Here is a 15,939-nt window from a genome sequence, read left to right as displayed (position 1 = left end):
CCTCCAGGACCAGCCACCACCATGCTGAGACCACTCTCCGCACACCTGAAGGTACTGGCAGAGGGACAAAGCCACGCGGGTTCCGGGGCCGAGACCTCCAAGCCTACTCGAATTGGAGTCGAGCATCTTCCACCCAGATCCTCCAAATTCCAGTAGGCGGGGGTCACACCCACCACCTGGCCCCCTGGCGCCGTGTAATCCCATCAGCGGCCAAGACTCAGAGACTATAAAATCCAGATCCCGGACGAGAGCAGTGCAGTCTCTGCCCCCGCGCTTCGGTGTTCCTTCCCGGAGTCCCTTGGAGGGGAGCGGGTTGAGCTTTCTCCCCGCCCCGGCCAGGGCTACGGCAGCTGGAGACCTCCAGGACCAGCCACCACCATGCTGAGACCACTCTCCGCACACCTGAAGGTACTGGCAGAGGGACAAAGCCACGCGGGTTCCGGGGCCGAGACCTCCAAGCCTACTCGAATTGGAGTCGAGCATCTTCCACCCAGATCCTCCAAATTCCAGTAGGCGGGGGTCACACCCACCACCTGGCCCCCTGGCGCCGTGTAATCCCATCAGCGGCCAAGACTCAGAGACTATAAAATCCAGATCCCGGACGAGAGCAGTGCAGTCTCTGCCCCCGCGCTTCGGTGTTCCTTCCCGGAGTCCCTTGGAGGGGAGCGGGTTGAGCTTTCTCCCCGCCCCGGCCAGGGCTACGGCAGCTGGAGACCTCCAGGACCAGCCACCACCATGCTGAGACCACTCTCCGCACACCTGAAGGTACTGGCAGAGGGACAAAGCCACGCGGGTTCCGGGGCCGAGACCTCCAAGCCTACTCGAATTGGAGTCGAGCATCTTCCACCCAGATCCTCCAAATTCCAGTAGGCGGGGGTCACACCCACCACCTGGCCCCCTGGCGCCGTGTAATCCCATCAGCGGCCAAGACTCAGAGACTATAAAATCCAGATCCCGGACGAGAGCAGTGCAGTCTCTGCCCCCGCGCTTCGGTGTTCCTTCCCGGAGTCCCTTGGAGGGGAGCGGGTTGAGCTTTCCTCCCCGCCCCGGCCAGGGCTACGGCAGCTGGAGACCTCCAGGACCAGCCACCACCATGCTGAGACCACTCTCCGCACACCTGAAGGTACTGGCAGAGGGACAAAGCCACGCGGGTTCCGGGGCCGAGACCTCCAAGCCTACTCGAATTGGAGTCGAGCATCTTCCACCCAGATCCTCCAAATTCCAGTAGGCGGGGGTCACACCCACCACCTGGCCCCCTGGCGCCGTGTAATCCCATCAGCGGCCAAGACTCAGAGACTATAAAATCCAGATCCCGGACGAGAGCAGTGCAGTCTCTGCCCCCGCGCTTCGGTGTTCCTTCCCGGAGTCCCTTGGAGGGGAGCGGGTTGAGCTTTCCTCCCCGCCCCGGCCAGGGCTACGGCAGCTGGAGACCTCCAGGACCAGCCACCACCATGCTGAGACCACTCTCCGCACACCTGAAGGTACTGGCAGAGGGACAAAGCCACGCGGGTTCCGGGGCCGAGACCTCCAAGCCTACTCGAATTGGAGTCGAGCATCTTCCACCCAGATCCTCCAAATTCCAGTAGGCGGGGGTCACACCCACCACCTGGCCCCCTGGCGCCGTGTAATCCTATCAGCGGCCAAGACTCAGAGACTATAAAATCCAGATCCTGGAACCGCGCGGCCGCATTCGCGGCCTCGCGACATCTTATTATCTCATTCCTACTTTGGACAAACTTGCAGGCTGTCGAATGTAGCCTGCCCACAGGGCAGAGTCTGGCAAACTCCCCGTGGCCTACCAAATATGCCAAATACCAGTAACAATGATGGGTCTCATTCTCCTAAAGAGCCCTGAATATAATCTCAGGGCTAGGATGAAAGAGACGTTACTGGGGCCTGCTCGAGGCAATCGACGATTAACAGGATGATGAAATGAAATGAAAAAATGAAAAAGAGAATTCCAGTATTACATTCAGTCATTGTGAAGAGTAAATAAGCTTCTGTGTAGTAATATGCCCCTGAGTTTCTCCGTTTGGGGTTATATGCTGCTTGCCTGCAAACTGTTCCTCACGTGTGCATAGTACACTTCAAACAGTTACTGTGATTTTATTTACCTGCTTCTCAATCTTGACAAATCCAAGCATCAAGTTTGTGAGCATACGGATGGGGAGAGATTCTTGGTAAATATCGATTGGTCAAAGTACTGATTTCAGTTTTCCATACAATGGGCATTAAGGAAAACCAGTTTCAGTCTTTATCAGTCCTTAATTTGTTTTCTTTGGGTCACATGTATGAGATTTTGTATTTTATATGCTGTTCTATTTTAGGTAAAAAAATCTTTCACAGTATAGGCTGATTTTTATATCAAAATGTCAAAGTATTTTGAAAGACAGGAAGTATAAAATATTATTTTAAAGTTTGGTTAATTTTAACCCAGTAATTCTACCAATTGGAGTTTATTTTACATCAAATGAAACTAGAAAGATTTCTATACAAAATTTGTTTAAATAACCTAAATGTTCACATTGTAAATGACGTTCAACTTTTTTGCATCTGAAGACTGGGAAAAATAGAAATATTCCACAGACCACTAAAGTAGAAATTTAAAAATAACATTATTATTTGTGCATCAATTATTTGTAATAGTATTACTGCTTCATCCAGGCAAGCCCTATAGTAAGCCACTGTTTTTAATGGATTAGCATATAACTAGTATATAACATATATGAAATAGAATTAGCTGTAAAGTCTTCACATTTAGGACATACAGATTAAATGGGAGAAATATTCAAATATAAAGTTACTTATACTTTGCATATTTTGCTATATGCATATTTAATGCATATAGTAAATGTTTCATCACTATCATCTCATTGTTCATCGATTTGCTCAAGCGGGCCCAGTAACATCTCCATTCGTCCCTGTCACGTGCTAGTGTAGCCGATGACATATTGAGGGGCTCTTTCAGGGTCAGGGGAATGAGGACCATCATTGTTACTGTTTTTGGCATATCGAGTATGCCATGGGGAGCTTGCCAGGCTCTGCTATGTAGGCAGGATACTCTCAGTAGCTTGCTGGGCTCTCTGAGAGGGATGGAGGCTTTTGGGGCAGCCTCTAATCACCTTTACAGGTGTTCCCAGTCAGGCATATATGTGGGCATGATACTCTCAGTAGCCTGCCAGGTTCTCTGGTCACGGTCACGGTCTTCCTGTTATTCATCGATTTGCTCGAGCGGGTCCAGTAATGTCTCCATCATGAGACTTGTTGTTACTGTGTTTGGCATGCCGGGTTCTCTGAGAGCGAGAATTAGAGAATAAGAGGTTGTGCGGCTGCAAATGCGGCCTTGTTCTGTCCCGGGAGCTTGGTTATATCGTTTCTGGATCCTGGCCATTGATGTTTATGTTTCATGATGTTAAATGTTTCATAATTTAATATATTACTTTTCAGAAGTTACTTTCTCCCCCCTTCCTGGGTGTTTAGCTATTATTTTTTCAATTAGTTACTTACCTAAAAATACCATATACTTGTCCTTATTCATGTAATTAAAATTTGCATAGAAGTAAATCCTTCTAAGAAAAGTTCTTTGTAAGAATCAGATCATGAGGGCTGGAGAGATAGTACAGCAGGTAAGGCACTTGCCTTGCATGTGGCTGATCTGGGTTCTGTCTTCAGCATCCCATACCTGAGCACAGAGCCAGGAGCAAGCCTTGAGCACAGCCAGGTGTGACTCCCAAACAAATGAAAAAAGAATCAGATTGTGTCCATTTCAGGAAGACAGTCTTTTTATTCCTTTTTTTATTTAAACATCATGGTTTACAAAGTTGTTCATGATGCATTTATTTATTATAGGTATTCCAGTACCTATCCCACCACTGTTCTAACCTTCCCTACACTTTTTTCCTCATTTTCCCCATCACCCCTCAAAGTCTGTGCCCTTAGCAGGCATGCAAAATTATTTATTTTGTATTGCTTCTTGCAACTAAGTGGCTAATGCAATTATCAGAAAAAGAGCTTCAATAAAAGAAAAGTAGTGAAATTGTTGTATCTGGTCATGGGGACCTTAGGTCCTTGTCTGAAGGTTTATTATGTTGCTGTTGTTAGTTGATCCTTCTGTGTTAATGTTTTTGTTTCTTCTGTGTTAATGTTTTTATTGAACTTAGCTGGCATTTATGTTACTTTCCTATATAATTTCCTATGTTCCTACTGGGATGTCAGTATTGTAGAGTTTGGAGATGTTGAGTGATCATAAAAATCGCCAAAAGCTTCAGAAACTTCGGACTGTTTAACTGGACAATGAGTTGTGTGTGGGAGATGGGTGTGGCTGCAGGAGTTTCTGGAAGTACGGGTCCTGGGAGAGGCTACTAACCATCACTCTGAGAAGACTCCAGAATTCTCAACCTGAAGTCCAGTATGCCTGAAGTTTTTGGCAGTTTGGCATCTCTGCAGAGGTTGGTCATGAGGTGGTGGATGGAGTAGGACCATCGTCATGACAGCAGCTTTGGTGGTGTGAGTGTGGCTGCTGGGGCTTTGTCAGGGCAGCTGCTCAGCCTATCCTTCTCCAGAGAGCACCTCAGTTTTCATCTAGGAGACCAGTGTATCTGTGAATTTTTGTGGCTAGTTGATATCTTTTAGATTTTATCATGAATCTGTATAGTTGGGCCAATAAATGAACTTACATGGAGGTAGTTGTGGGACATTCATGTCAGAATAGAGCCTTCAGAACTATATTCACCAAAGATGAGTACAACTTGTCTTATATAAACTAAGTTTGTTTTACAGTGGATGCAATATCTTTCTTATACCTAAATTTTATTCATTATATAATGGATATGGTAATACCTGTCTTGTTGGAATGATGTAGTCAGAAACTGATACCTGTAAGTTACTCAGTAATTGTTAGTGTTTTTCTGACATAATTCTAGCAATGAAATATTATAAAAATAAATATTTCATACTTTGTTCATTTACCCCCTACTCCAAATTTTCATCATTAAAGCACATTTGGAAGGTTATCTGAAAAGCTGCAATTTTTTAGCTAATATTGAGTACTTGAATTAAATTTAAATCTATGTGCAATAATATTTGAAGACTATATGATTTTTTGGTTTGTTTTCTGTCAAATCCAGTTGTTGTCACGTATTACCCTTGGCATTCTGCTCAGGGCTCAATCCTGGATATGCTTTGGGGACATTCTGTGAAGCCTATGACTACATGTGCATTAGCTGCATGCAAAGCAACTGCTGTATTAGTTCTCTTGCTGTATTGGTTCTCTGATCAAGGCTATATTAGTTTGAGCCCAGGATAACTTTTAATAGACAAAAATTGGTTAATATTTTCTAGTTGTTTTTACTGTTAAATGGTAAATCTAGTATTTTTCCATATTTGATTATTATCTTGAAAATAGTAGACTTATCTCACATTTCAATTTTCTCTTCAAGCTCCTATAATATAAATCACTCAGTTCCTCAGATAGATAATTACTCAGTAATATAGCAAAAATTTCTTCATTAAAAATTTGCTTCAAGTTTGAGATCCATCAAGCAATGAAGTCTACACCTGCTTTGCTTGAAATAGGGCAGTACTTTGTGTCTTCCTTGATGAGGAGAGAACTGCGGAAGTCACCCTTTGTGAACAGATGAAGACATGAAAGTCTACATTGCACTTGACTTTCCTCCTTTCAAGATGCTCAGCCTCAGATCCTAGAAACCATCTTGTAAGGAAGTTAAGATGCCAAAAGCAGATGACACATGTCAGTTTCTGGCTATTTGACCTAACTGAACCAACACCAATGACTACATCTGGGAGTAGACAAGTCTTCAGATGACTGTAGGACTGTCTTCTGACTGAGTCACTACTTAAGCTGTCATCAAGTGGAACATGAAAGATTTGGCAGTCAAGCCCTACCCAAATTGCAGATATATGAGCCAAGTAAACATGACTTTTAACATACAAAGATCCAGGACAAGTGACAGATTATTGAGCCATTGGTAACAACAAGAGACCACTGAAGCTTCATAATCTTATGAAGAATAGTTTTCTCTCCTTTTACAGATGAAAAGTCAGTCTGAGTGAGGTGAACCTACTTTCCCTACATTATATAGATAACAGCCCAGCCATATTTTGTGCCACAGTTTGTCCAACAGGAGAATGTACATTTTTAGTTGATGTATTATTTAGCAGATCAGTCAATAAAAGAGTAGTATAGTGGGGAATAATATGAAGAACTTATGGGTAAAAGACCAAATAATGAGCTTGGAGAAGGAACAGGAAAAATAAAGAGACTCAAGTAGATTTTCTTTTTGAGTTTTTTTTTTTTAAATAAAATAGTTTTATTAAGGGAGAATAATAATTCTAAGGAAAATGTGGGTTTCTTCAGAGAAAGTTCCATAAAATAAAAGAGAAATTACTCACCTCTGGGATGTGGGATACTAAAGAATAGAATGCACCAAATTGCCATTTGAATGTAAATGTTTTCAAGACCAGATTCTTTACCTGGGTCAGCTAAGATATTTTCTGCTGTGCAAATGCCAGTGGAAATCCATTTTCTGGCAGTCTACACTTATGTCAGTAGACTCAGGAGATCCGAGGATATGCAAGCCACGCAACAAAATTTCATGGTCAAACCAGAACCTGGCTAAAATCTCTGGGGTGCTCTTAGGAGTGGGATGGGTCCAGTCTCTACCCTGCTGAAGTCCTGGCAACTGCACCCACAATCTATCACTGCAGCCATGCCATCAGTTCATCTCCACTGATCCACTAATAATCTCAGCAGAGACACCAAAATGCAAAAAAATTTAGGTAGTCTGGTGTCCAGGATGAGAACTCTGGGTTTGTCTCAAGAGTGGACAGTCTATCCCCACCCCCTGTACTTCGAGAAGCCCTGGAAGCCACACTCATCTCCTACAGCCACTGCCATAACAATTTATTGACCCAGTTTTGCAGATTTTGAAGTTTCTGGACTGTGCATATGTGGCTGTGTGACATGTTCAATATCTACAATGCTGAGATTTCAGTGGAAGCACAGTGACTTAGATGGGAAGGTAACATAGAAGCCAACTAAACTCAACAAACAAAAATAACACCTAATGCTCAACTAGCAATAAAATGACATTGTACATCCTCAGACAAGGACTTAATCCCATAGTGCGAGATAACAATTTTCATTTACTAGCATATTTTTGATAATTCCATTAGCCATTTAATTATACAATGAAATATTAAAATATTTTGTACTTGATAAGGGGGCATGCTTGGTGGTGGGGATAGTTTGGAAAATGGAAACAGTGGCGGAGGGAAGGTCAATCATGTGGAGGGATTGGTGTTCGAACATTGAATGTCCATAACAACTATATTATATAATGAACAACTTTGTAAACCAGTGTTTAAATAAAGTATTTTATTTTGTAAACAAAACTCAGGAGAATAGTATTCATCTTCCTACTTTTTCCTTCAACTAAGAAATACAAACAAGAATATGGTGACTGTTTATTGTTGATAGGAATATAAATTGGTGCAACCAATATTGAAACAATTCGGAGATTCCTTTAAAAAATTAAAAGGCGTATCATGTGTTACAATGATCTACCCTAGATATATTCAAATAAAATAAAAACAAGTCTTGAAAAGATATCTGCATTTTCGTGTTCGTTGCTGAATTATTCACATAACAGGGACATATCAATATGGATAAATGGATTAGTACATGTGTGTATGTGTGTGCATGTGTGTGAGAGCAAGAAAGAGAAAGGATATTATTCACCCATCAGGAAAAAGACATCCTATTCTTTGAAATAGCATGGATGGAACTTGTAAGTGTTATGATAAGTTAGCTATGACAAAGACAATAATGCATATCATTTATATACGGAATCTTAAAAAAATGATGAATTAATCGAAACACAAGAATGGAAATTACCAGGAAGTGGGAGTGAGGGGAAAAAGGGAGATGTTGAACAAAGAAGCTGGACTTTCAATTGAAAGATAATTTCCTGGAATCTTAACTTTTTGTAATTAACAATATTGTATCATATACTTGAAAATTACTGGCACTTCATAAATATTATTATACACAAAAATGCAATTATTTGCATGACACAAATATTAGCTAACACTATAATGGTAACCATTTTGCAATACAAGACATCATGTTTAAATGTAAAGAGTGTCTTGTGTCAGTTATACCTCCAAGTTGGGAGAAAAGTGAGGCTAATTATAATTTCACTTTTTAGTTGAATGTTTTTCTAATTTATAATGAGAATAATTTTAGGAATATGATAGATCTGTACTGAATAATATGTTGAAAGGCATGTGATACGTGTTTTATAATATCTCATTAGGTTTCACAGAAACAATTTAAGTTCAGTGTTTTTCCCACATAGTAAATATCAAATATAAATATTACATAAACTTAACATAAATATTAAATGTATATTGTATTGGTAGAAACAGGCTTCAAGGTGCTATGACTTCATAGCTATCAAATAATAGAAAAGGATATTCTGATTTCAAATATGAATGACTAACCTGTGTTTAAGACTTTGTATTTAATTGGTAGGTTCATTTGTTTTTAGGCTCATACCCAGAGATGCTCAGACAACATCAGGGTCATTTCTCATGCTTAGAGGCTACCAGGGATATACCCAGGAGTGCTAAAGAGCGGATCTACAGTGATGGAGATCAAAACCATGTCCTTAGACATTCTAGGCATGCACTATCTCTCCAGACTCAAGGGAGGAAATGTTTTTGTTGGGGAAAATATAGGTAAAAATGTATAAACATGATACATATCCATATACACCTTAAATTTTATATTAAAATCTTGAAATAGAAAAATGGTGTAAGCTTTCATGGCAGAAATGATAGTCTCAGCGAGAATTGATTTTTGATGTTTTTTTTGGAAGTAGGATCTTAAATATCTTCATAGATATTTCTGAATTCTTTGCTTTCAATTGTAGTGTAATAATATTTGTATAATATAACCACAATACAAACTCAGAGGTACAGTTTCAGTTAGTTTGTTCAGTAAGTCAGGAGTGGAGTTGGTGAGTAGAGAACAAGCTTTATTATTAACAAGTACATTGAAAGATATGGACAGGACTGAGATCTCCAAACCTGCACGGTTTGGGACTGGACCTGCCAGTAGCTAGACAGTTACACCCATCAAATGCCGTGTAACCCCAACAACTGCCAGGACACGAGATAATCACACCAAGCTCCCGGGAGAAAACAAGGCAGAGTCTCCTACCCTTAGCCTGACGGTCCTCACAAGCGCCCAGCAGCTGAAGACCTCTTGCCACCAACCAAGGCCATGCTGGGACCACTCTCCACACACTGGATGAGCCTCACGCCTTTATAAAGGAACTGGCAGAGGAACCAAGGTGTGTGGGACCCGGGGCTGAGATCTCCAAGCCTGCACGGTTTGGGACTGGACCTGCCAGGAGCTAGACAGTTAAACCCACCAACTGCCATGTAACCCCAACATCGTCCAGGATCCAGAGATTATCACACCAAGTTGCCGGGAGAGAACAAAGCAGAGTCTCCTACCCTTTGCCTGACTGTCCTCACAAGGGCCCAACAGCTAAAGACCTCGGGGCCCCAGCCAAGGCCATGCTGGGACCACTGTCCACATACTTGGATGAGGCTCACGCATAAAAGATGTGGTAGAGGAACCCAGGTGTGTGGGACCCGGGGCTGAGATCTCCAAGCCTGCACGATTTGGGACTGGACCTACTAGTAGCTAGACAGTTACACCCACCAATTCCTGTGTAACCCCAACAATGGCAAGATCCATAGATTATCACACTAAGCTCCCAGGAGAGAACAAGGCAGATTCACCTACCCTGTGCCTGACTGTCCTCACCAGAGCCCACCAGCTGAAGACCTCCGGGACCCAGCCAAGGCCATGCTGGGACCACTGTCCACATACTTGGATGAGCCTCACGCATAAAAGAACTGGCAGAGGAACCCAGGTGTGTGGGACCCGGGGCTAAGATCTCCAAGCCTGCACGGTTTGGGACTGGACCTGCCAGTAGCTAGACAGTTACACCCATCAAATGCCGTGTAACCCCAACAACGGCCAGGACATGAGATTATCACACCAAGCTCCCGGGAGAAAACAAGGCAGAGGCTCCTACCCTTAGCCTGACGGTCCTCACAAGCGCCCAGCAGCTGAAGACCTCTTCCCACCAGCCAAGGCCATGCTGGGACCACTCTCCACACACTGGATGAGCCTCACGCCTTTATAAAGGAACTGGCAGAGGAACCAAGGTGTGTGGGACCTGGGGCTGAGATCTCCAAGCCTGCACGGTTTGGGACTGGACCTGCCAGTAGCTAGACAGTTACACACACCAACTACCATGTAACCCCAACAATGGCCAGGATTCAGAGATTATCACACCAAGCTCCCGGGAGAGAACAAGGCAGCGTTTCCTACCCTCTGCCTGACGGTCCTCACCAGGGCCCAGCAGCTGAAGACCTCAGGGCCCCAGCCTAAGCCATGCAGGGACCACTGTCCACATACTTGGATAAGGCTCACGCATAAAAGGACTGGCAGAGGAACCCAGGTGTGTGAGACCCGGGCCTGAGATCTCCAAGCCTGCACGATTTGGGACTGGACCTGCCAGTAGCTAGACAGTTACACCCATCAAATGCCGTGTAACCCCAACAACGTCCAGGATCCAGAGATTATCACACCAAGTTGCCGGGAGAGAACAAAGCAGAGTCTCCTTCCCTTTCCCTGACTGTCCTCACAAGGGCCCAACAGTTGAAAACCTCGGGGCCCCAGCCAAGGCCATGCTGGGACCACTGTCCACATACCTGGATGAGCCTCACGCATAAAAGATCTGGTAGAGGAACCAGGTGTTTGGGACCCGGGGCTGAGATCTCCAAGCCTGCACGGTTTGTGACTGGAACTACCAGTAGCTAGACAGTTACACTCACCAACTGCCAAGTAACCCCAACAATGGCCAGGATTCAGAGATTATCACACCAAGCTCCCGGGAGAGAACAAGGCAGAGTTTCCTACCCTGTTCCTGACGGTCCTCACCAGGGCCCAGCAGCTGAAGAACTCCAGATTCCAGCCAAAGCCATGCTGGGACCACTGTCCACATACTTGGATGAGCATTACACATAAAAGAACTGGCAGAGGAACCCAGGTATGAGGGACCCGGGCTGAGATCTCCAAGTATGCACGATTTGGGACTGGACCTACTAGTAGCTAGACATTTACACCCACCAATTCTTGTGTAACCCCAACAATGGCAAGATCCATAGATTATCACACTAAGCTCCCAGGAGAGAACAAGGCAGATTCACCTACCCTGTGCCTGACTGTCCTCACCAGGGCCCACCAGCTGAAGACCTCCGGGACCCAGCCAAGGCCATGCTGGGACCACTGTCCACATACTTGGATGAGCCTCACGCATAAAAGAACTGGCAGAAGAACCCAGGTGTGTGGGACCCGGGGCTGAGATCTCCAAGCCTGCACGGTTTGGGACTGGACCTGCCAGTAGCTAGACAGTTACACACACCAGCTACCATGTAACCCCAACAATGGCCAGGATTCAGAGATTATCACACCAAGCTCCCGGGAGAGAACAAGGCAGCGTTTCCTACCCTCTGCCTGACGGTCCTCACCAGGGCCCAGCAGCTGAAGACCTCAGGGCCCCAGCCTAAGCCATGCAGGGACCACTGTCCACATACTTGGATAAGGCTCACGCATAAAAGGACTGGCAGAGGAACCCAGGTGTGTGAGACCCGGGCCTGAGATCTCCAAGCCTGCACGATTTGGGACTGGACCTGCCAGTACCTAGACAGTTACACCCACCAACTGCCATGCAACCCCAACAACGTCCAAGATCCAGATATTATCAGACTAAGCTTCCAGGAGAGAACAAGGCAGAGTCTCCTACCTTATGCCAGACTGTCCTCACCAGGGCCCACCAGCTGAAGACCTCCGGGACCCAGCCAAGGCCATGCTGGGACCACTGTCCACATATTTGGATGAGCCTCACACATAAAAGAACTGGAGAGGAACCCAGGTGTGTGGGACCCGGGGCTGAGATCTCCAAGCCTGCACGATTTGGGACTGGACCTGCCAGTAGCTAGACAGTTACACCCACCAACTCCCATGTAACCCAAACAATGTCCAGGATCCAGAGATTATCACACCAATTTGCTGGGAGAGAACAAACCAGAGTCTCCTACCCTTTGCCTGACTGTCCTCAAAAGGGCCCATCAGCTGCAGACCTCTGGGCCCCAGCCAAGGCCATTCTGGGACCACTGTCCACGTACTTGGATGAACCTCACGCATAAAAGAACTGGTAGAGGAACCCAGGTGTGTCGGACCCGGGGCTGAGATCTCCAAGCCTGCACGGTTTGGGACTGGACCTGCCAGTAGATAGATAGTTAAACCCACCAACTACCGTGTTACGCCAACAACACCCAGGATCCCAAGATTATCACACCAAGCTCGCAGGAGAGAACAAGGCCGAGTCTCCAACCCTGTTCCTGGCTGTCCTCACCAGGGCCCAACAGCTGAAGACCTCCGGGCCCCAGCCAATGCCATGCTGGGACCACTCTCTACACACTTGGATGAGCCTCACACATAAATGTACTGGCAAAAGAACCTAGGTGTGTGGGAACTGGGGCTGAGATCTCCAACCCTGCATGGTTTGGGACTGGACCTACCATTAGCTAGACAGTTACACCCACCAACTCCCATGTAACCCCATCAATGGCAAGATCCAGAGATTATCACAACAAGCTCCCAGGAGAGAAAAAGGCAGAGTCTCCTACCCTGTGCCTGACTGTCCTCACCAGGGCCAAACAGCTGAAGACCTCCAGGCCGCAGCCAAGGCCGTTTGGGGACCACTCTCCCCTCACTAGGATGAGCCTCCCACATAAAAGAACTGGCAAAGGAACCCAGGTGTGTGGGAACCGGGACTGAGATCTCTAAGCCTGCAAGGCTTGAGACTGGACCTGCCAGTAGCTAGACAGTTACACCCACCAACTCCCGTGTAACCCCAACAATGGCCAGGATCCAGAGATTAACACACCAAACTCCCAGGAGAGAACAAAGCAGAGTCTCCTACCCTGTGCCTGACGGTCCTCACCAGGGCCCAACAGCTGAAGACCTCTGGGCCCCAGCAGGCCATGCTGGGACCACTGTCCACATACTTGGATGAACCTCACACATAAAAGATCTGGTAGAGGAACCCAGGTGTGTGGGACGCAGGCCTGATATCTCTAAGCCTGCACGGTTTGGGACTGGACCTGCCAGTACCTAGACAGTTACACCCACCAACTAACATGTAACCCCAACAACGTTCAGGATCCAGAGATTATCACACCAAGTTGCCAGGAGAGAACAAGGCAGAGTCTCCTACCCTGTGCCTGACTGTCCTCACCAGGGCCCAACAGCTAAAGACCTACGGGACCCATCCAAGGCCATGCTGGGACCACTCTTGACATACTTGGATGAGCCTCGGCATAAACGATCTGGTAGAGGTACCCAGGTGTGTGGGACCCGGGGCTGAGATCTCCAAGCCTGCCCGGTTAGGAACTAGACTTGCCAGTAGCTAGATAGTTACACCCACCAACTGCCGTGTTACCCCAACAACACCCAGGATCCCGAGTTTATCACACCACACAACCAGGAGGGATCAAGGCCGAGTCTGCTACACTGTGCCTGGCTGTCCTCACCAGAACCCAACAGCTGAAGAACTCCGGGACCCAGCAAAGGCCATGCTGGGACCACACTCTACACACTTGGATGAGCCTCACGCATAAATGTACTGGCAAAACAACCCAGTTGTGTGGGACCCGGAACTGAGATCTCTAAGCCTGCACGGTTTGGGACTGGACCTGCCAGTAGCTAGACAGTTACACCCACCAACTGCCATGTAACCCCAACAACATCCAGGATCCAGAGATTATCACACTAAAATGCCGGGAGAGAAAAAGTAGAGTCTCCTACCCTTTGCCTGACTGTCCTTACAAGGGCCCAGCGACTGAAGACCTCTGGGCCCCAGCCAAGGCCATTCTGGGACCACTCTCCACATACTTGGATGAGCCTCACGCATAAAAGATCTTTTAGAGGAACCCAGGTGTGTGGGACCCGGGGCTGAGATCCCCAAGCCTGCACGGTTTGACACTGGACATCCTAGTGGCTAGACAGTTACACCCACAATTTCCCGTGTAACCCCAACAAAGGTAACATCCAGATATTATCACACTAAGCTCCCAGGAGAGAACAAGGCAGAGTCTCCTACCTTGTGCCTGACTGTCCTCACCAAGGCCCACCAGCAGAAGACCTCCGGGACCCAGCCAAGGCCATGCTGGGACCACTGTCCACATACATGGATGAGCCTCACGCATAAAAGAACTGGCAGAGGAACCCAGGTGTGTGGGACCCGGGGCTGAGATATCCAAGCCTGCACGGTTTGGGACTGGACCTGCCAGTAGCTGGACAGTTATACCCACCAAATCCCGTGTAACCCCAACAACGGCCAGGATCCAGAGATTATCACACCAAACTCCCAGGAGAGAAAAAAGCAGAGTCTCCTACCCTGTGCCTGACGATCCTCACCAGAGCCCAGCATCTGAAGACCTCCGGGACACAGCCAAAGCCATGATGTGACCACTGTCCACATACTTGGATGAGCCTCATGCATAAAAGAACTGGCAGAGGAACCCAGGTGTGTGGGACCCGGGGCTAAGATCTCCAAGCCTGCACGGTTTGGGATTGGTCCTCCCAGTAGCTAGACTGTTGCACCCATCAACTGCCATGTAACCCCAACAACGTCCAGGATCCAGTGATTATCACACCAAGTTTCTGGGAGATTACAAAGCAGAGTCTCCCACCCTTTGCCTGACTGTCCTCAAAAGGGCCCAATAGCTAAAGACCTCTGGGCCACAGCCAAGGCCATGCTGGGACCACTGTCCACATACTTGGATGAGCCTCATGCATAAAAGATCTGGTAAACGAACCCAGGTGTGTGGGACCCGAGGCTGAGATCTGCTAGCCTGCACGGTTTGACACTGGACCTCCTAGTGGCTAGACAGTTACACCCACGATTTCCCGTGTAACCCCCACAAAGGTAACATAGAGAGATTATCACACTAAGCTCCCAGGAGAGAACAAGGCAGATCTCCTACCTTGTGCCTGACTGTCCTCACCAGGGCCCACCATCAGAAGACCTCCAGGACCCACCCAAGGCCATGCTGGGACCACTGTCCACATACTTGGATGAGCCACACGCATAAAAGAACTGGCAGAGGAACCCAGGTGTGTGGGACCCGGGGCTGAGATATCCAAGCCTGCACGGTTTGGGACTGGACCTGCCAGTAGCTAGACAGTTACACCCACCAACTCCCGTGTAACCCCAACAATGTCCAGGATCCAGAGATTATCACACCAAGTTGCCGGGAGATTACAAAGCAGAGTCTCCTACCCTTTGCCTGACTGTCCTCAAAAGGGCCCAATAGCTAAAGACCTCTGGGCCCCAGCCAAGGCCATTCTGGGAACACTGTCCACATACTTGGACGTGCCTCACACATAAAAGATCTGGTAGAGGAACCCAGGTGTGTGGGACCCGGGGCTGACATTTCCAAGCCTGCACGGTATCGGACTGGAACTACCAGTAGCTAGACAGTTACACCCACCAACTCCCGTGTGACCCCATCAATGGCAAGATCCAGAGATTATCACAACAAGCTCCCAGGAGAGTAAAAGGCAGAGTCTCCTACCCTGTGCATGACTGTCCTCACCAGGGCCAAACAGCTGAAGACCTCCGGACCGCAGCCAAGGCCGTTTGGGGACCACTCTCCACACACTTGGATGAGCCTCCCACATAAAAGAACTGGCAAAGGAACCCATGTGTGTTCCTGGGACTTAGATATCGAAGCCTGCACGGTTTGTGACTGGACCTGCCAGAAGCT

Source organism: Sorex fumeus, unplaced genomic scaffold (genome assembly GCF_029834395.1).
Source record: "Sorex fumeus unplaced genomic scaffold, SorFum_2.1 ptg000037l, whole genome shotgun sequence".
Taxonomy (NCBI): Eukaryota; Metazoa; Chordata; class Mammalia; order Eulipotyphla; family Soricidae; genus Sorex; species Sorex fumeus.
This window is presented reverse-complemented; position numbering follows the sequence as displayed.